This window comes from Notamacropus eugenii, chromosome 1 (genome assembly GCF_028372415.1).
Source record: "Notamacropus eugenii isolate mMacEug1 chromosome 1, mMacEug1.pri_v2, whole genome shotgun sequence".
NCBI lineage: Eukaryota > Metazoa > Chordata > Mammalia > Diprotodontia > Macropodidae > Notamacropus > Notamacropus eugenii.
In genome coordinates this window covers 295,362,124-295,384,202 of record NC_092872.1, presented here as the reverse complement: position 1 = coordinate 295,384,202, position 22,079 = coordinate 295,362,124, and the positions used below count along the sequence as shown (strand labels likewise).

The 22,079-nt window shown below is 35.5% G+C and overlaps 1 protein-coding gene across 10 annotated transcripts in view; it reads left to right on the top strand.

Annotated features, from left to right (window-relative positions):
• Positions 1-22,079, top strand: part of SIPA1L1 (signal induced proliferation associated 1 like 1) — a 314,212-nt gene that overhangs the window by 82,887 nt on the left and 209,246 nt on the right. The gene's annotated exons all lie outside the window — the stretch shown is intronic.

Sequence of the window (22,079 nt, the reverse complement as noted above, 5' to 3'; positions counted from 1 at the left end):
TCCCAATTAGTATAAAAATGAATTCCTGACATAGTTCATTATTTGAATACCATTGCCCCCCCCCCCCCCCCCCCCCCAAACAGTTTAGCATTCACCTAGAGCTTTTTTCAGGAACTTATATTTTAGAATTTGTTGTTTTGATGGGGTGGATCTGCAGGTAAACAAGGAGGGCCATAAAAGGCTTCCAGAATTCAGCCTCATCCAGGAAATGACTTCTTATGGAAGTGTTTGATGGAAGATTGATTATTCAAGTGTGAAAATGGATCTAAGGTTCCTTCTGGGTTTGTGTCTTTAATCCGGTGATCTGTGATCTCATTGCTCTGCATATTCCCTCTAGTGATAGCAATTAAAATCAATTCTGTGTGACTCTTGAGGGACTTGCTCAAAAGGAAGGATAGGCAGATATAAATGGAACATTCCTTTTTTTTTTTTTAACATGTTTTCTTTTGATATTTTATCCCCAATTAAATGTAAAAACAATTTTAACATTTCATTTTTTAAAATTTTGGGTTCCAAATTCTCTCCTTTCTCCTTAAGAAGGCAAGCAGCTTGATATAAGTTATACCTGTACAGTTGTCCAAAACATATTTCCATGTTAGTCATGTTGTGAAAGAAAACACAAACTAAAAAACAAAGCCCAAGAAAAATAAAGTAAAAAAAGTATGCCTTGTTCTGCATTCAGATTCCATTAGTTCTTTCTCTGGAGGTGTGTAGCTTTTGTCAGCTTATGTACTTTGGAATTGTATTGCTGAAAATAGCCAAGTCATACGCAGTTCATCATTGTACAGTATTGTTACTCTGATTCTAAGTGCTCTCTGATTCTATCAAGTTCTGCTCATTTTACTTTGTATACATTCGTATAAGGTCTTCCAGGTTTCTCTGAGAACATTCTGCTTGTCATTTCTTATAGCACAATAGTAATCCATTACATGCACATATCATAGCTTGTTCAGGCATTCCCCAATTGACAGGCATCCCCTCCATTTCCAATTCTTTTCAACCACAAAAAGAGCTGCTATAAATACTTTTGTATGGATAGATCCTTTTCCTTTTTGTTTTTTATTTTTTTGGGATAGACTTAGTAGTGGTATTGCTGGTATGTACAGTTTTATAACCCTTTGGGCCTAGTTCCAAATTACTCTCCAGAATGGTTGAATCAGTTCACACCCCTACCAGCAATGCATTAGTATCTCCATTTTCTCACATCTACTTCAACATTTGTCGTTTTCCTTTTCTGTCATATTAGCCAATCTAGTAGGTGTGAGGTGGTACCTCAGTTGTTTTAATTTGCATTTATCTATCAGCAATGATTTAGAGCATTTATTCTTATGACTATAGATAGATAGCTTTGATTATTTCATCTGAAAAATGACTGTTCATATATTTTGATCATTTATTAGTGGGGAATGTTTTGTATTTTTATAAATTTAACTCAGTTCTCTTATAATTTGGGAGATGAAATTGTTTATTTTCCTCCATCCTATCCTACTCCTCCTCACCTTTTCCTTTCACCCTTTCCATTGTTTAGTGTTTTGTTTTTGATTACTGCCTCTCCCAATTCATCCTTCCTTCTGTCAGCTTCTCTTCTCTCCTAGTGTGTCTCCTCCCCTATCAGTTTCCTTCCTACTTTCCTGTAGGGTAAGAGATTTCTTCTACTCTGCTGAATTTGGGTGTTACTCCTCTTTGAGTCAATTCCTTCCTGTGAGAATAAGGCTCAAGCATTCACCCACCTACCCCCTTCCTCCATGTCATTTTTCAGGTTATGTCACCTTTCTCATTGTTTAAAAGTAGGAATGCTGTTCAGAAGTAGGGTGGACTGTCAGTCAAACATTTATTAAGCATCTGCTGTGTAGCAGACACTGTGCTAACTGTTGAGGATAAAGAGTAGGCCTCAAATTCCAGCTGGTCTGAGTACAGCTTTTGTTTCTGACTTTCCTCACTTTGATCCTATGCAAATCATCTCTGGGCTCCAAGCAGTTCTCTAAGATTATAAATTGATGAGATGGGGCTGATTTGCATTGCTGGAGGGAATTTCCTCATTTAGACAATGCGGCTATTATCTGTTGTAAGTTTATAAGGATTCCAGAATCCCTTTGACAATCATGATTTTTAGGGATAGAAAAAGTTTAGGAGGGACACTGTTTTATGAGATGGTTGGTAAATAATGCTTAATTAAATTAATGTATGGAAGTAAATGGCCTGGCTGATGTTTCATGTTTCTTAACGCTTTCAAAAGGTATTGAATCAGTTTGATTTCATGTTGTTATATGGCTGTAAATTTTTTATTTTAATTATTATAAAATTAATATTAAAACAACTAAGTTTATTTAATTTACTTAAATACCTTTACATTTAAATTAATTTTAACTAATACAATGTCACAATTTCTTAGTCACTGAAATAAATCTTCCTTGTAATTACTTGTTCATTCTCATATTTTCTTCTTACATAGAAATAAGAACCTCTGGTTTCATTAATCTAAGTTACTCTAAGATGAGGGAACTTCTGTCAGTACAGTTCCCTACCTTTTCCGCAGTTTATAAGGGGTTATCTAGAATACTGAAACTGAGAGGTTAAGTATCAAAGACAAGACTTGAACCTGGGTCTTTCTGACTTTGAGGTCAACTCTCTAACTACTGTATGGATTTTCACACTTTATTATTCTGTTTTTTTAAAAATTCATATTGTTCTTCTAGATGTTTTTATATTTCTTCTACTTGTCTGTCTTAATTGCACTATGGTCTTCTCTGTGAATTTTTATGACCACTGTTCTTCACAGACTATGAACAGGTTGTGGGAATGCTTGGTAGTACAAATCTTTAATTTTGCAAAAGAGGAAACTGAAAGCCCATAGAGGTTAGGTGACTTGTTTAGATTTACTCAGATAAAAGGTAATAAAGAGTGATGATTCAAAGCCAGGCCCCCTTTATTGTAATTCTAGTGCACATAGGGGTTACTTAGGGATGAATATTTTCTAATTATTAAAGCAGAGGCTGAGGGTAAAGGAGCCTATGGTAGTAGCTAGCAAAACATTAATATATTAAATTTTACATCTGAAAGTTTTGTTCGTTGTGTAATGAGAGCAACAACACCATTAATTCTCAAATTTAAGAAAAAATATCAAGTAGTACACATGTAACTTGTTTTCATTTCAGAGAAGTTATAAGGAAAAGTCTACTATTTGGTAAAATTTACTATTGCTGTATTGCTGTAAGTTCAGCAACATGTCTTTTAGTTTTCCACTAGTCATCTGTAGCACGTACTTCCTTCCCCTCCAATAAAGTGTTGAGTAGGTAGTTGGCAGTATGGTACTAGAGCTCAGGAGAGAGATACGAACTGGATATGTAGGTCTTGGAGTCATCTGTGTAGAAATGGCAACTGAATCCATGGGAAGTAGATGAGACCACCAAACAAGAGTCTAATGAGAACTGTGAAGATGATTGGCATTAGAGCATTTAAATAAACCTGTGATTGGTTAGCATAACATAATTAAAGATACAGAAAAGGAGTGTAAGGTATTTCCCTGTTTGTATGGGAGTGGTTTGATTCCAGAAAAAGAACTTTTATTATGAAAAACTGATAAATTATGTATAAAGAAATTTTAATTTTTTTGTAAAACACAAGGAAACCCTTCTGTGGCTTATTATTGTTGTGTTTGTCCTTAGTTCTGAACGAGGACCATGACATCAAGATGATGACATGACTTGCAGTTGACTCTGATTTGAGTGAAGGAGGTCTGTGCAAGGTCACCAGCCTCACTTTCTCCTCCAGAGCCAAGTGGGTCCAGTGGCCTGATATTCATCAGGATGACTGGAGATGGCCCAGGATGCAGTGTGAGGCTCTAGACATTTTAGGCTAAGGTCTTAACAGAGTCTCACTTTGAATGAGATACACCCATTCAATGAATAAGCTTCTTTAAGTAGTTACTCAAGGGATCGCCCTTTTAATTAAAAAAAAAAAATCTGTGAGCAGAAGATCCTCAGGGTTCCTGGATAAAAGAGAAACAGTTACTATTTAGTATTTCAGTACCACAGAGAGAGCCAACTCTCAGATGAATTGATTAAGAAGGTATCTTTGAGGGCCTAGAAGTGATGGAGGCTGCAGAGCATTATTATCCCTCACCTATCGGCATATAAATGTTTTAAGAGTTTACAACTGACAGAGCAGTAAAACAAGTAACTGGAGGCTGAAGGAAAATTAAATAAGAATCATTGATTTGCTACCTGACAGAAAGTTTGATTTCATGAGCTTTTACTTCATAAGGGAAAGATGAGTCATTGACCACCAGGAGACTCGGACCTGAGGCATTCAGAGTGCTGGAAAAGCCAGATGTGGTAGAATACCTGGGAATATACTCTAGGGAGGCTGGAAGTTAATTGTCAGAACTGCACAGGTCTACAGTTTTAACTTTTGGCTGCCTCTCCCATTTGAGAGAGGTGAAACATCTTGGAAGTTCCTGGTTCCTCTCTGCTGCATCCTCTGATTTGAAGGCAAAAGTGTGGGAAAAGATAGTGTCTGAAACTGTTTTGCTGTGATCTCTAATATGTTGTTTGTAGAGGCTGAGAATTTACTGGACAAAATTGTTTCCTGTTGAATGAGGAACTGGATGGGCTTATTTGCATTGGCCAGAGAAAGAACCAACTTGAAGAGTTTTGCTGTGATCTTTGTTTTGTTCTAATGGGATGCTAGGAGTGCATAAGATGATGCAAAAGAAAGGCCTGTTGAGCGAAGAACTTACTGAACTTGTTTTCACTGCACGTTAAGAGCTTCACAGTTGTCTTTCAGAGGCTTGCAGTATGAATAAAATTTGGAATAGTGGTTAGTGAGGGAGAGAATCAACTAGGAAGAAGCTGAAGGATTGCATTGCTACAGTGTGGGTCCAGTTGACATTAGATATCATAAATCTGTAGTAGATCCAGTCAGCATGATTGTGTGACTTCTTTCAGTTCTTTTCAACAGCAAGTCAGTAAGAATGCAGGAGGTAGATAGTGAGAATAACCTAGGATTGGGGGTTTGACAAAACAGAAACAGCCATAGAACAAAAAAGCAAGGAAATTAGAGGAGAATAGCGTAGAGTTGGAAATAGTATGGATGGTATAGCTAGAACAGATGTGATGGCTTTGTAAAACTAGTGAGGATGAGAGGGATTAATGGTCACCAGGAGGAACAAAAATAGGTTTAAGAGTTGTGAAGTAGAAGCAATCATTGAATGATAAATGATTATGATCAGGTAAAGGAATTTCAGAATTCTTGGTTATCAAAATTAGAACACTTGTGGTTGATGGCAAGTCAAGGGTGTGAACATTACTTTGTGTGACTGAGGTAGAATAATAGACTGTATTGAGAAACTCAAGTAACTTATTTGAGAAAACATGTATTGAAGGCTCCTAGTAAAAGGGTTAGGGTTATAAGGAAGCTCTTAGTCAAGCATCAAGCTCTTCGGTATAGGAAATAGAAAGTCTATAAGTAGTTGATAGTTAATAGCCCATAGGATGTAGACTGGGTGAATAGAATGAATATGAAAGGAGTAGTGGTGATGGCAATAGAGAGAGAGTATGGAAATGGCAGTGGGGAAGAAAGATTATGTCAATTCCTCCTCCTGGATCAGTGAGTCAGTGAGCATGAGAGAAGGTGCAACAAGTGCTGGAATGGATGGGTAGGAATAGAGGCTTCTGTGAGGATGGCCAGGTGTTAGTGATTCCAGAAGATGGATGAAGCATAAGAAGAAGAGGTCTAAAATGAAAAGAAACTTGTTAATTATAGAGTAGGAATACTTAGAGGGCATGGCAGAAGTGAATCAAGACACTGGGGGAACTGGGGAGAGGTGAATGGGAAAGACAGTAGGGAAGGGGATATGGTTTTCATCAGCCTAGTATTTCTGGGATCAGGAAAGTAAAAGGGTGGTAAGTGTATACTAATAATTGGGGAATAGTTCAAGAAGAATATTAGTGAATAGAAGAGATCTGAAGTTCAAGTCACTTGATTACAAGGTTCTCCATCCATGGAAAATTCTAATCCATGATCTTACAAACCTAGACTTGCATCCCCAATATTTGCTTAAGGAGTGGATTCTTCATTGAATGTTAACAGCTAAAATTTAGGACCCCCTTCTCTGAACGACGCATCCAATATCAGCCCAGTAACTTCAGAATATTCCCTAGCTAGCCAAATGTTAGGATATGATTGGAGTGGGGGTGTAGAAGGTTAGAGGAAGATGGGTAATTTGTTGGCTCAGTTTGACTGATGAACATTATGGCATTTTCTGTTATCCATGAGCAAATCAGAACTCTGCTAGAAGAGGAGCTTTGGAATCTTTTAATTTCCCTTGGATTCAATCTCACTTAGGAGTTGGGAGTTGGCAGGTTTTTGGCCAGAGTGGTTAGCCTGATTTATATCCCTGTCTTGGTAGTGAGCGTTTATTTTTATTTCATGCCAATTTTGGACTCTCTTTCATAAGGTAAAGTCTCATTTATCTGACGTTGTGCATGAGCTTATGTTTCTTAAGTGAATTCATACGTTTCTTACAGTTGTCATCTAGGTGATGTAGTAGAGTATTAAAATTAGAATCACAAAGACCTGAGTTCAAATCTAGCTTCAAATATAACTAGTTGTGTGATCCTGGCCAACATACCCAATCTCTGTCTCAGTTTCCTCATCTTTTAAATGGGAATAATTTCCTACCTCCCAAAGTTTCTGTAAGGGTAAAAATAATATACTATATTGAAGGTACTTTGCAAACCTTGCTAGCTATTTTATTATTTTTTTCTATTAATATTGATTTTTTCAGTTACCTGAAAATTATCCACTTTAGGTACCCAAATTAAAAAAAACTAACCCAACTTAAACTTTTTGTAATAAAAATCTTTCTAGAATGTATCATAACTTTCTTTTTCTTAAAATAAAATTTTATTTCCTCCCAGTTGTATGTAAAAGCGATTTTAATATTATTTTAAAGTTTTGAATTCCAAATTACAATGACTTCTTCAACACAGTGTATTCTAACATAATTTAACTTTGAAGTCATTATTGTGGATTAATAGAATTAGTTGATGTTTCTCCTAAAACACTGTGATCTCATTATGATTTATTGAAGTGTGTCCAGTAGCCTCAGACTGGTATATTTTTTGAGTTCTTACACTTGGTTTTTACAGTTTGCCTCTTTCCTTGCTTTCAGTGTCACTTTTCACTTATGGTGGTTGGTGAATCTGCTTTCAGACGCTCCCTTTTCTCCTTCTGATTTGCTGCTTCTAATATTGTATAGACTAAGAGACTAAATGTATTATGTGTAAAATTAAGAACAAGGAGGCTCTAAGTTAAGAGCTTAGCCTAAGCTATATACAAATCTCTTAATAAAAAGATTTGTTCTGTGAAGTTTGGATTCAGTTAAAGGACCACACTTGAGTGTTCCAGAAGGCCACATGTGGCTTGAGGCCACAAGTTCCCCACCCCTGGTTTAGGGACTTTCCTATCAGTAAAGAGGTTGAGTTATAATTCTTGGACTCTGAAGTCTGTTTTAGTTGCTCAGAAGTGTTTACTTACTGCTTTCTGTAAGGTCAGTTGCATTTACCATATTGTCCCTAGATAAGTGATATATCACTATACATGATTATTTTGATTGGATCATGATCCAATTATTAAATATTTTCTCACTAAGAAATAGGTATTGGCATGCTTTATAACATTGTCTATTCTTGCTGATGTATCATGACACTCCGTTCTCCAAACATCTCCAATCTTGGGAGATAGAGGAAACCTTTTAAAAATAATTTTTTAAAATTGATATTTACTGTCTCATATCACCTTAGTATCCCACGGGTCTCTCCTCTTCTTCTCCGAGAGTCATGCTATATGACAAGTAGTATTTTTTGTAGATTTTGTATATTTTGTAAAAAGTTAGGAGAAGTGAAGTAAATATTGGAAAAATCCGAAGCATGTGATATGTGTAACACCTGTGGACCTCCCATCTCTACGAAGGGGTGGTTGGGAGTATTTTCTCATATCTCTTCATATAGATCTTGCCCTGCTTTTTGTTCGTCACACACATCGCTTCAAAGGGCATGGACATTTTATTCATTTTACTTGCATAATTACAAATGGCTTTCTAAAGTGGTTGTACCATTTTATATCTCCACCAACAATGTATTAGCATGTCTGTCATTCCACAACTCTGACACTGATTGTTGCCTTTTTTCATTTTTTCTAATTGGCAGGTGACACCTTGATTTGCATTTCTCTTGTTATTAGTGATTTGGGGCATCTTTTTTTAAAAATGTGGTTTTGAATTCTTTGTAGTTCTTTTGAAAACTGTTTGTTCCTATCCTTTGTCCATTTACTGTTGGGGAATGGCAATTAGGTATATATATTTATTAATTATTTATATATCTGGGATACTGTGCTTTTATCAGAAAATTTTGATACAAATACCTTTTTCTCTCATTTAACCACTTCTCTTCTTATGCTAGATGCATTAATATTATCTGAGTAGGGAGAAAACTTTTGCAGAAAGTTAGCATGATAAACTTCAGGAAGTGATTGAAGAAAAACTACAGAAAATAGAAGCACTAATGAAAAATGTTATGCAAAAAAATGGACTGCTGAAATTCTTGTTGAGTATGAAAGCCTATAAAAATGCTTAAATCATGGGTTTGCTGATTTTAAACATACTGTTTTAGTGCCAAGGGGTTATGTTGCTCATAAAATTTGATTAATGGTTTCATGGATTGATAGAATAAACTAGGATTACATTTTATGAAGAAAAAATACATTATAGGTGAAATTTGTGTTAATATAACTTCTACTTGTGTATGTGTTCTTGATGACAATCTTGCTGAAGGCTTTGAAGTGCTTTTAAGTCATTTTTTCACATACAATATCATTGACCATGGATTTGCTATAAGACTATATGGTTTATTGTTCATATGTATTAAATCAGTACAGTTATTATTATATCAACATTTAATAGCACTCCTTTTATTAGAATGGCATTATTTTGGAATTACTGGAATTTTGTGAGACTACTGTTATTATATCTAATGTTAAACAGTTTTCAGTTTGACATTTTAATTTCTTTTGTTTTTGGTTGATGTCTTGTAATGAGAACAAGACTTTGCAAATAGGAATGGAAGCTTACATTTGTTAACAGGAGTACAGATTTGGTATATTGATCCATTATATATAATCTAAATTTGAAATTTTAACTAACAATAATACATTTTCTTAGCTTCTGTTAATCATTTTTCCTTAGATTTGGTATTTCTTTGTGGAGCTTTAAGCAAAAACTCTGAAAAGCATACTTTTTGTGTGTGGGCAAAAAGAGACCCTCAATGTGGCATTTTTAAAGGGTCCTTTTTTTGCCTTACTTGCATCTAATCTATTGTAAATTGTCTTTAAAGTAACCCTTAAAAGCCTAATAGTCTCTATTATAAATTCTGTGCTATGAAGTATTAAAACTCTTTGGCTTATCTTTGACAAGTTAATTCTGGCATTTCGGACAAGTTGTTATTGACCAAAGGGGAGACCTTTGGTTCATTTTCTACATTTGGGTCTTGTTCATTAAATTCTAATAAGCTAATGGCATGCTCAACAACTATTGTACTGTTCTTGAGCGAAACATGTTTGACTTTTAAAAATGTTTCCTTTCTTAGTGTGTACTATACTACACTACTTTTAAGGATAGAACACATTAATTTAGTATTAGTCAGTTGCTTTGATTTTATAGTATTGTTGGTTTTCTTAAGGCAGTGAAATTGTTTAAAAAAGGTAAATTGTAAACCTGAAGACATAGTTTATTCTTTGTGCATGCGTGCGTGCATCTGTGTGCATGTATGGTATAATTCACTAAAATTCTGTTAATATTATAAAAACACATTACAGAGTACTAAATTAGGTTAGAAAAGATAACTCCTTTTTAGGGTAAGGAAGGTTTTAAAATTTTTGATATGTTGGGGAGGAAATTTGTTATTATTTATAACTTAAGCAGTTTAATTTTACTTGTTGATCTGATTTCATTAATTTACTTAAAAGGTATAGATTTTTCAGCTTTTCTTTGCAGACAGTATTTCTAAATGTATACCAGTCTTGTGGAGAGAAATGTTAAGGATTTTGGTCATCATGAGTGCTTTTCAATGATATCTGTTGTTGAGTGTTTGTAGTTGTATTTGGTTGTGATACAGGAAATGAAGTATTAGGGAAGTACAGGATTATGATGCTGAAGGCCTACTTCTTTGCTGCTTATTACTGATATCCAACAGAATACCAGGCCCACCTAATCCAAAATACACTTTATTTTTTCAGAGAGCAGCTTGCATTTTTGAAATAGTACAGTCTTTGATCTCTTAAAAAAATAGTGACTTTCTTGATTATTGATAAACTTTGTACCAGCTTATTTTCTTAAATGTTTCAAGTAGGGTTATGTAAAGAAAAATGAGAGTTCTGGAATTGTAATATATGATAATTTTGTTTCCTAAAGGTATATGTGGCATTCCAAATGCAGATTGGAATTTTTCTTTAGGTCATTCATACCCCTTGATTTTTTTTCCCCCAGATCAAGTATTTTATATATTATAAATCTTGCTAAAAAAAGATTCCTAAAGTTATTGCCACTTAAACCTCTTTGGTTTCAGAGAGATCTTCAATATTCACATTAATTTTTAGTGTTAGAAGTCTCTGTTCATTTATTTAATATTCATTAGTGAATCTCAGAATATTTAAAAATATTTCATTAAGTGTCATAATGTCCCTGAAAACTTGATAAAGTAATTTATTTAATTACCAATTAAGTGGCAGAAATTGTAGATTGCCTAAAATTTTAATAGGTCTTATGAATAGTCATTTGCCCAATTACAGAAGGTCATGTATTTTGCTAAAGAAGATATCATAGCATGTACATTTCACTTATTTGATTATGTGACTTTTTTTTTAATAAGTAGAAAAGAGCTCTTAATCCATTTTTAGAAAAAGAAATTGAATTAGCTATAAAAAGAACTACCAGGCAAGATTGGGATAGGGCAGAATAGGATCAGATGGATTTATAGTAAAATTTTATCAGATTTATAAAGATTTATTTCCAATAACCTTGAAGCCATACTCTTTTTATGAGATAAAGTCCTGAAATCTAAACCAGGAAAGGATAAATGAAAGAAAGAGAACTATAGATCAGTATCAATAATGAATATTAAGTTTTAAAATAAAACATTGGTGAAGAGACTGTGAACTTATCCAAAACATTATTCGTTATCATCAAGTTTAATTTATGACAGGAAAGCAAGGATAGTTCAGAATTAGGAGATTTAGTAACACAATCATGGCAAAAACATAAAAACCATATGATTATGTCAGGAAATGCATGGGAATTTTTTTAGAAGTACAACAGTTATTTAATGTAAAACCCCACAATAAAGGTACAACTTTCTAAAACATGTCTGCAGAAACCAAAATCAATCATTTTATGAAATGAGGGAAACAGAAACTTAGGCAAATATAAGCCTAAGGCAAGAATAGCTTATTATTTGGCATAGTTCTAGAAATGCTAGCATTGTTTATGAAAGAAGTTTAAAACATTAAAGGCATAAAAATAAGCATAAAGGAGATGAAAGTATACTCACTTGCTGATGACAAGATGACTTATTTAGAAATCCTAAAGTCATCAAACAAGAAAGCCTAATTGGGACAATTAATCGCTTTAGTAAATAGTGAAATACAGGGTAAATCTACAGAATTTAGTAGCTTTGTATAATGGTAACAAAATCCAGGTGGGAGTAGTAGAAAGGGAAAGTCTCATTGAAAATAACAATAAAATGTGTAAAATATCAGCCTACCAAGACATACTTAAGACTTGTTAATAAAAACTAAAGAACAACTTCAGCGACTGGTGGGATGGCCAGTGCTATTGCTGAACAATGCCAATATAACAAGAAGGATAAAATTACCTTAATTTATAGATATACTGCCATGCCAATGAAAGGTTGCCTTTCAGAGCTAGACAAAATAATAAAATTCATTTGGAGGAACAGAATATCTAGAATATTGAGGGAAAATTGGAAGAGAAAATAACAAAAGAGATATAACACTTCCAGAACTCAAATGATATTATAAAGCAACACTATTTGATACTGGTCAAAAAAAAATGTTTGTCAGTGCTTCATTGCTGTAGAGGCATTTAAAAACCTTTTCAGTAAAAACTGAAAATCTAAAGAAATATTTTCCAGTTGAATATTGTTTTGAGACTTTTCCTTTTAAGACCATATGAGGAACAAAAGCTAAGGCCTTTCTTAGGGAATGTACTAAGGATCATAAGAAATTCTAGATAATATCAAAACCTCTCTGACCCCATCTGAAATCCATCCTGGGCAGTGGCTTCTTTTGCATTCTACCTTAAGATAATGTTTGAAAGGAGGGAACACTTTCTAAATCTTGAGTTTTCCTGGGAGATACTGGGTAGTACTGCACAAAAGACTTAACTTTAGCATGTTATTATCTTTTTCCCCAAATGTAGATAGGTCAGAAGGTATGGGGTTACCGTGCCAGTTCTGTCATCTTATGCCAGAAAAGATTTGGATAAAAAAAAGATTGATATAGCATATATTAAAGGTTCATCATGTACAAACATAGTGGTAAGCCCTGGGATACAAATATAAGTAAAAAGAAAGACAATCTTTGCCCTCAAAGGATTTATATTCTAATGAGGGTGTAGAGGAAAAGGACCACAAGCCGGGGAGGGGGGTAGCTGAAAATGGAAGCAGGAGAGGTAGTTGGCAGAGTAGAGAGCTTAGCTGGCTTAAAGTGAGCATGGCTGTTCTAGGTACTTCTTCAAATTTAGGTTCCTTGGAAGAACTTTCCAGTTTGAGGAGGTAGAAACAGAAAATTGTCCCATAGATTCACAAGCTCAGTGGGGTTTGATCAATATTAAATATTTTTTCTAGTGAACTTGCATCTGAAATATAGAGTATAATTTTTTTTTGACACTGGACAACAAAAAAAATTAGAAAAAAATTCAGTACAAGAAATCTGAAAATATAAATTACCTGGGAAAGCATCCTTAATTTGATAATTGCTATGAAGACTGGAAAAAGTAGGAAACAAATTGGAGTTACACCAATATAATATCTTATGCCATATATGCTAAAAAACTAAACATGGATACATGACCTGAATAGTAAATGTAAAAAGATTAGAAGAGAACCAGCTCAGTTGTTTTTGTTTCTTTCTTCCTTCTTTCCTTCCTCCTTTTCTCCCTCCCAAGGGACACAAAGCTAAGTAAGTGTCTGAAGTTAGATTTGAATTCAGGTCCTCCTGACTCCAGGGCATGCGCTCTATCCACAGGGCCACTTACCTATACTTAGGTCAGATGTTTTTCACAGCAATAGTTGAAGGCTAAATTCTTAATGAAAGGATAGAGGTGCTTACAAAAAAATAAAATTAGGTAATTGTGATTACATGAAATTGAAATGCTTCTGAATGAACAAAATTAAGTGAACTTGGATAAGAAGAAACCTTTTAGTTGGGGGATAATCTTTATAGCATCTCTGATAAGATTTTGACATATCTAAGATATATAGACAAACTTTGCACAAGTGCTCACAAATGGAGGAGAGGGATGCAGGGAGAGTGGAGGTGTATGGTGTAGAGAATTGAGAAGCTGGCCCTGAGAGACATAGATTTTCTTTGGACATACACTGTCTACATAGACTCTGGGCAAGTATGAATGCTCTAGACAAGTCTTTAAGATGATAGAAGTTCAGATAAGTCAACTTGCATTACTAAAAGTAATTCCTGACTGAAACCTCCTTTCATCAACCACAGATGCAGTTCCTATGACTCTCTCTATAGGCATCTAACAGAAATATATAAGACCAATACTTATTATTTAATAGATAAGAAGTCAGAGATATGAATATAGAGTTACCATAATAAACATTGCTAATTTTTAAAAGCCATATGAAAACATTGCCCCCCAAATCACTAAAATCCAAACAATTTTAAAGTGACAAATAATGAGAATGGTCAGTGGGTCTATAAGGATGTGTGGAAGTGCAGAAAGAGAAGCCCTCTATTACATTGCTAGTGGGGTTCTGAATTGATCTGGCCGTTTTGGAAAAGCAGTTTGCAATTATGCTAATGGACCAAAATGTCCTTTTCCTTTGATCCAGAAGTGCCACTATTAGGCATACATCTCAGGTCAGTGATAAAAAGGAAGTGCTTGCAGCCCTTTCCTTAATAGCAAATAGCTGGAAACAAAGTAGATGCCAGTCAGTTGGGGAATTGCTAAGAAAATTGTTGTAATGAACATAATTTAATATTACTGTGCTGAGTATAATAGTTAACTATGGTGAATTCAGTGAACCATGGGAAGAAATGGACTTAGCACTATATGTTAGGCAGTGTTCTTGGTGGATACAGACTTGGCTTAACAGGGGTGGGGAGCCTGTAGCCCCAATTCATATGTGGCCCTATAGGTCCTCAAGTGTGGCTTTTTGACTGAATCCAGACTTCACAGAAGTGAAGATTCAGTCAAAGGGCTGTACTTGAGGACCTATAGGGCTTGGGCCACTTTGATTGTAGTCCTTCCTCTGATACATACTAGCTATTTTACCCTTGCCCAAATCACTTAACCTTAAGTTAAGGTCAACCTTAAGTGCAGGTGCTTTCTTCACTTGGCATTTTCTGGTAATTGTGAAATCATAGGTCTGATGTCTCCACCCCACACTCCCCAAGAAGAGAACCCCAACTAGATATAAGGTTGTTATTCATCCTTCGTTTTAGAAGACAATCAATGGAGTGATGTCTTGACTTGTGTGTGAATTGGATTTTAGTGAGGCAGAGTTGCACAAAGTCATCAGCCTCACTCTCCCTGAGTCATTGAAGTCCAATGGCAGGACAAAAGTCCAGACAACTTGGAGGTGGTCTGGGGTGCAGTGGATGATCTTGGTGTGTTTGATGTCTGACCAAGCTCTAAGCATGCCACCCCTGATTCAGCCACTGTTGGAACAAATTGTTCTCATCCACCCATTCTGCCTGGAGGGAAGTGTTTACATGCTTGGAATAGATTCAGTGACGGGTTTGAGGCTTGTCTGTTACCCTCACCCTGGGTTAGCCTGATGGTTTTACTGGGGTGTGACTGCTGTGCAAGCTGCAGCTTCTTGAGGCCACAGGTGAGACTTGAGATTGCCAGGTAGACAACAAAGGTGGATGTGCAGCCTGAAATAGGACTCAGGCAAGCCCTAACACCTGAGGAGCTAAGCTCTCTGTGAACATCCCACACACCTCATTTTAGTATATAAGTACTTAATGGGAAATAGTTGGTAAAGTAGATGAGAAGTATTCTGGGAATCATAAACAGTTATCTGTAGTGTGTCATCAGTGTAGGGTATTTGGAAGAGAAGACCTATCTTCCTTTGATGGGAAGAACTGTAGGAGTCAAGAAGCCTGCATTTAAACCAAGTGTATGATCATAGACAAATTTCTTAGCCTCTTTGAGCTTCAGGTTTCCTCATCTGTAAGAAAAAGGGTTCAGTGTATATTTTCACACCTTCCTCACATTTCATTGTAAAGAGAACATTTCGTAAGCCTAAAATGCTATAGCTATAGAAAGCAAATTATTATTTTAAAGAATCATATGGATTTATTCTGTATCTTCAGTGAGAATTCAACTAAAGAGTGTCTTAATTTGAGGTTTTGCCCTTTGGAAGAAAATGACATATTCAAGTGGGTATGTGGAGGAGGCAAAGGGGAAAATAGAGGTCTAGAAAAATAATCCACCTGGAGTATTTCAAAGAATAGCAGCCCCCAGAAGCAGTGTGAGATACTAGATATAGCACTGAGAAGCCCTGAGTTCTAAGCCCAGTTCTGACACATACTGACTCTGGGACCAGAAGTGCTCTAGTTCAGAGGTGTCAACCTCCTGGCCTAGCTTGCAAGCAGGACACAGAACTCCTGAGTGAGGGAAACCAGAATAAAATGCAATTAGGAAATGTTGAACAAAGTCAATAAAGATGCAGTACAGCATAGATAATGTTAATTTTTGTTTTATAAGTCAATATATTGCCTATACTGATGCATTTTTTATTTGAGTTTGACATCACTGCTATAGGTGACTCTCAATACTATAAGTTGCCAATCCACATTGGTAGAGAGCTTCCTTATGGGGAGCCCTCTAAAATAATGAAATTGCAGTTCTCGTCCATATCCCATACGTACTACACAGAAGAGAGACTGAAGATTGATAGATTTCTCAAATATTTTTTGTTGCAATTTTATCAGTCAATAAATTTATTAATTTATCAAATCTTTGGGCCACTGGAAAAAGTTAGTTAACTTTTAGACTGTAATTGTCTCATATTCAAAATAGAGGCGACCACAATGCTTGTTTTTTTTTTTCTTCTATATATGTTTTCCATATGGGAAATACTGCAGTAAAATAAAATGTGCTATACTTTTGGGCAGTATGAATAATTCTTTTTCATTTGTATTTCACAGCCATCAGATTGACTGCCTTTCACTTGAGAAAGTCAGTATTTAGGGAATGTTAGGGAATGTTGAAAAGACTTGGACTGTCCTGCAGTATAGCATTCCAGTTATCCCTCTACTGCTTAGAGGGTTAGTTAGAACTTTTGTTTTTCTCTTACCCATAGTAAAGAGTGGAAGAAAGAAGCACTGATTTCAGGAATGTTTTCTTTGTCCTGTAAAGAACTATAGTAGTTGAGGATTTGACCTACCTGGTAACCCATTACCTTTAGTTAAGAAGATATGTGACAAAATGTCTTTTTGAGCTCAGTTCTCTGGCAAGAAACTTCTGTAGATTATTTTTTATACTTTTTTCATTATGCAGTGAAATTAATATTAACCCATAAGGTTTTTTCTTCTTGATGTCAGTACACCCAGAGCCAGATTTGGACCCCGAGTATTAGCTTATTTTCATAGATAATAACATCTATTTCCTCTGTCTTTTAAATAGACTTTGTTCAGTGTTTTTTTTAAAGCTACTTTTAATACCCTTGGAAGTAAATCTGAAATAAAGCAGACTAGCTTATTCTCTCCCTCCCTTTCATCTCCCTCTTCCTCTCTTTCTCTCCCTTTCTCTCTCTGCTTTCTTCCTCCTCCTTTCCTTTCACCCTATTCCCCATTTCTCCTCTTCCTGCCTTCCTTTTTAACTAAATTTCTGGTTTTGGCATTTCATTTAGCATATAGTCATAGCTCAAAGAGTGAAGCGTCTCAGAAATTAAGATAATTGACAAAGAAGTGAAAATTCCAATGGAAAATTCTTCCATTTTGATTGGACCCTTTCTCAAACCAACCCCATAACTTATTTTCAGAATTGCACTGAAGACCTTAATATACCTTGATTTGTATTACAGTCATTACTAAAGCAAATATCTTTTAAGAAAATTTCAGAAGTTATAGTTCTCACTTTTCATTTTGATCTCCTTTGACCGTTTGATGCCGTTCTTCTTTTAACTTTCTCCCTTGCCCTTCTTTCTGGAATGTGACTGATCCACACCCTCCCCACACCTGTAGTCTTTACCATTTTAGTTAAAACTTAAATGCAATAATTTGAAGGTTGGGTGCAGCTGTGTGTGCATGTATGTGTGTGCACATGTGGGCATGTGTTGATCTTGCCTAGTATTAATTTTTTTGTCAGCACTTTTCATTTGACAGTGCTTTTAATAGTCAAGGGACTGGTGGTGGGGCAGGTTCTTCAAGAACCTTGGTTATTTTATCAACTGGAAATCAATTGGATCTTATTTAAAACTTACTTTTTGGGGTAACTAGGCTCTGAAATCAGGAGGACCTGAGTTCAAATGCAGGCTTAGACACTCCTAGCTGTGTGACACTTATCCCTGATTTTTTCACCCCCCCCCCCCCCCCCCCCCCCAGTAAATAAAAGTCACTTATTTATGTCTCTACCTTAACTGTAATACAGTGTTTATTCTATACATTGTGTAGAACTGTTGTAAACAGTAATCTTTCTAAAATGGACTCTGATCCTCTTCTGGACAAGTTGTGAAGGTCAGAGGCCTTGATAATGATTTTACTATGCTTGTCACATCATCACTTTTAACATTTTAAAAATAATTTCGTGAAGCCAGTGTAAAGTAAATCTTTCCTTGTACTTTGGCAAGTATCACTTATTCAGCACTTTTTAAAAATTCTGAAAAGACAAAGGGATCAAGGTTTGGCACTTATTTTCTGTGACCTTGCATTGTTAGTTATTTTCTAGTTATGTATATTATCTCCCTAGTTAGAATATGAGCTCTTTGATCATACCTTCCAGCATCTTATTATTATCTCCTTCACAGTGATTTTGCTCAGAGTAGACACTAACTACTGGGGTGTCAGTGGGCAGATTGAAATGGTGCAAATTCAAGGTTTTCACAAACACTTGACATATAAAACTTGCTTGTTTTCTAGTGATTATGACAGTGCAGCATTTGTCACCGGGGTACAGAACAGGAATGTTGACAGACACAAGGCTGTCTCAGACTTTTTGATTAAACTGTGTCAGTTAAATGTTTCAATTAGTGAGCTGAGCCTGATCATTCAATGAAGTTTTATTAGTGAAAAGATCTCTCCATTGGCCTAATTTCCAAATTCCACAAAGGGTATAACTCTTTAGAATTCAAGCTAAATCCTCAGTTATTACTGTATAGAAGAAAGCAAATACTGCACTCTGATTTATTCAGTGTGTATTTAAATAGAGGGATGTGGAGAATTAGTGAAACAAAATGATGGCTTAATAAATCTGATGAATGTGAGGTTGGTAAAATGTGTACGTGCTCATGATAATGAAAATTAGTGTAAAATCTCAACTTTTTTTGGTTTGTCTTTAGGAATCCATTTCTCCCATGTTAACTTGTATTGTTTCATCTTCCAGCAAGAGATAATGTCCCATATCTCTTGAAGATAAAATAAAACCCAACATAACTTACAAAATGACAGTTTTAAAAAATCTTGTGTTAGTAAGCAAACAAAATGAGTCAGAGCTGAATAAGCATAAATGGTACTTGTTTCTCTAAGTAAATTGCCATCTGGTTACACATTTTGAATACTTCTCCCCCCTACATAAAATATGCATTTTTTTAATGTCCAGGCACTAATGTGCACTGTTTAAATATGAAAAAAGGAGAATTTTTTTCATTATGTTTAACATTTTTAATGTAGCTTAAAAAAATCTGAAAAGGCAGTATTAACCTTTTTGTTAAAAGTGATTCCTTCCAATTTTCTTTCAGTTTTTATAGAAAATACTTAATTAAATGCTTCCTTGATTGATTTAAAACTAGGTTATATAAAATTACACTGACCCAGAAGTACTGATGTTAAATTTTGGCAGTGTGCTACATTTTCATTGGAAGTGTTGCTATACAGCCTAGATTTTTAGTGAGTATATGGGTTTATTCACTTGAAAAAGAATCAGAGGGCTTTCTAAGAACGCCTATAGTACATTAGGTAGTTCCCTAGTCAAGAATTTGTGGATGGATTTGGACAAGAATCTGAGAAGTTGAAAAGATAGTGATGAATTGGGATCTGTACCATGGAAGATATTCCCATCTTGGTGAAATCATAGATATGTTGGATTATCAATCAGTCAAAAAGTTATTAAGCACCTTTTGTATTCTAGGTGCTGTTCTAGATTCTAGGGGTACAACTGCAAAGAATATGATAGTTTCTACTCTCAAGAACTTATAGTTTATGAAAGTGACAAGTTATGTATAAATATAAAGGGCATAAATGTAAAAGAATAAATACAAATTAATACAAGGCATTTGTGGGGAAGCCGTAGCAGCTGGGGGTGGGGGGTGGGGGCATGTATTTGAGCCATGTGAGAGAGATTATTTGTGAGGCAGACATGCACTCTGGGCATGGGGGACAGCCAGAATAAAGGCATGGAAACAGAAGATGGAGTATAGTGAGAGGAACAGAAATAAGGGTCATTTGGCTGGATTCCAAAGCGTGGGAGATGTGGGGAGAGATGATAACAGATATTGAGGCTGAAAAGTGGGTTGGACCAGATTGTGTGAAGGGCTTTAAAAGCTAAACACAGGAGTTTATTCTAGAGTCAATAGGGAGTCCTGGAGTTTATTGAGTTAGGGGAGTGCTTGGGTTAGATATGCTTAAAGACTGTTCCTTTTTGTGGTAGTCTGGATGAGAGATGGTGAGGACCTGGATGTCACTGGTGACTGTGAGTAAGGAGTTGTGGAGATGGAAGCTGCATGGTTTGTCACTGATTTGATATGTGAAGTGGAAGAATTGAGGATTATATATCAAGTGTAGGAACTTAGACAACTGGACTTGGTTCTATTGACCAAAATAGAGAAATTTAGAAGAAAGGCTTTTGAGAAAAGATTGAGTTTTGTTGTTTCAGACACGATGAGTTTGAAATGTTTCTTGGATGTCTATTTTACAATCCAGTTGGCAGTTAAGTATGTAGTGATGTGGGACTGAAGGTCAGGGGCGAGCCTAGGGATGTGTGCTCTCACACACACACACACACACACACACACACACACACACACTAGCAGGTACACACACACACATTTATGAGTTACCTACATAGAATTTAAAAAATTTTCATTTCCAAATTCTCTCTACAACCCCTACACACCCATTGAAAAGGCAAGAAATTGAATACTTAGGTCATGCAAAACTTTTATTTTGTACTAAGCTGCATTTGTGTGTGTGGGGGGGAGAAGCAAGAAAAATAAAGGAATAATATACTTTACCTTGCACTTAGAGTTCATCATTTTTCTTTCTGGAGGTAAATAGCACTTTTTATCATATGTCCTTTGGAATTATCAGGGATCTTTGTATTAATTAGAGTAGCCAAGTCTTTCACAGTTAGTAATTGTTGCAATGTTGTTTTACTTTGTAGATTGTTCTTCTGGTTCTGCTCATGTCACTTTGCATCAGCTCATATAATCGTTTTTCATTTTTTTCCGAAACCACCCCCTTCATTTCTTAGAGCTCAGTAATTTTCCATCACATTCATATACCATAACTTATTCAGCCATTCCACAAAAAGAACTGTTATAAATATTTTTGTACATAGAAGTCCTCTTTCTTTTCCTTTGATCACATTGGGGTATTCATATGCATAGATATGAGAATTAAAACCATGGAAACTGAAGAGGTCACTGAGAGAGTATAAAGAGAAGAGAGAATAGGGCCAGAATGAAGCCTTGTGAAACACTCACAGTTTGGGAATCTGATATGAATGATGAGTTTGTAAAGGATACTGAGAAGTACTGGCAGGCAGATAGGAGAACCAGAAGGATCAGTGTCCTGTAAACCCAGGAGAGAGAGGATGGTCAGTAGTTTCAAACTCAGCGAGGTTAAGAAGAATGAGTACTGAGAAAACATCTTGATATTTGGCAGTTAAAAGATAGTGATAACTTTTGACAAAGCATTTTCAGTTGAGTTATCAAGTTGGAAACTACATTGCCCAGGGATGAGGAATGAGAGGAAATGAAGGTGAAAGCAATGAATGTAGACATTGTTTTCTAGAAGTTTGATTGAGAAAGGGAAGAGAAATATGATAAAAAGTTAAGAGGATAGTCAGGTCTAATTTAGAATTTTTAAGAACGAGGAAATTTGGACAGTAGTTGATATAAAAGGCAATAAGGAAGCCACCTATATGGAGGCAAGAATAATAGTGTTGGCAATCTTCAGGAAAAGTGTTTGTGTGTGTGTCTGTGTGTAGGTGGTGAGGGAATTGGGTATTACAGAGGAGCAGGCCTTGACAAGGAAAAGGCTATCTTATTAGAAACTGGGGAAAAGGAGGAGAAAGTGGAAGATGTCAGGGGGTTTTGGCATGAAGATGAGGTTTGCGATATGGGAGTTCATGATGAATGACTTTAGTTTCTTAATAAAGAAGTAAGGTGGTGGAGAGTATTAGAGCCTTGAGAAGAGGAAAGAAATTTGAAATTTAATAGTGCTTACGATAAAATGGAACTTGCAAATGGATTCTTTTAGTTTATTTGATGTGTGTTTAGGACACATCCTCTTCCCCTCCTCCTCCCTCTACAGACATAAACTATTCTTTTGACTTTTCTCCTTTTTTATTTTCTTATTTTATTTTCTCCTTCTAA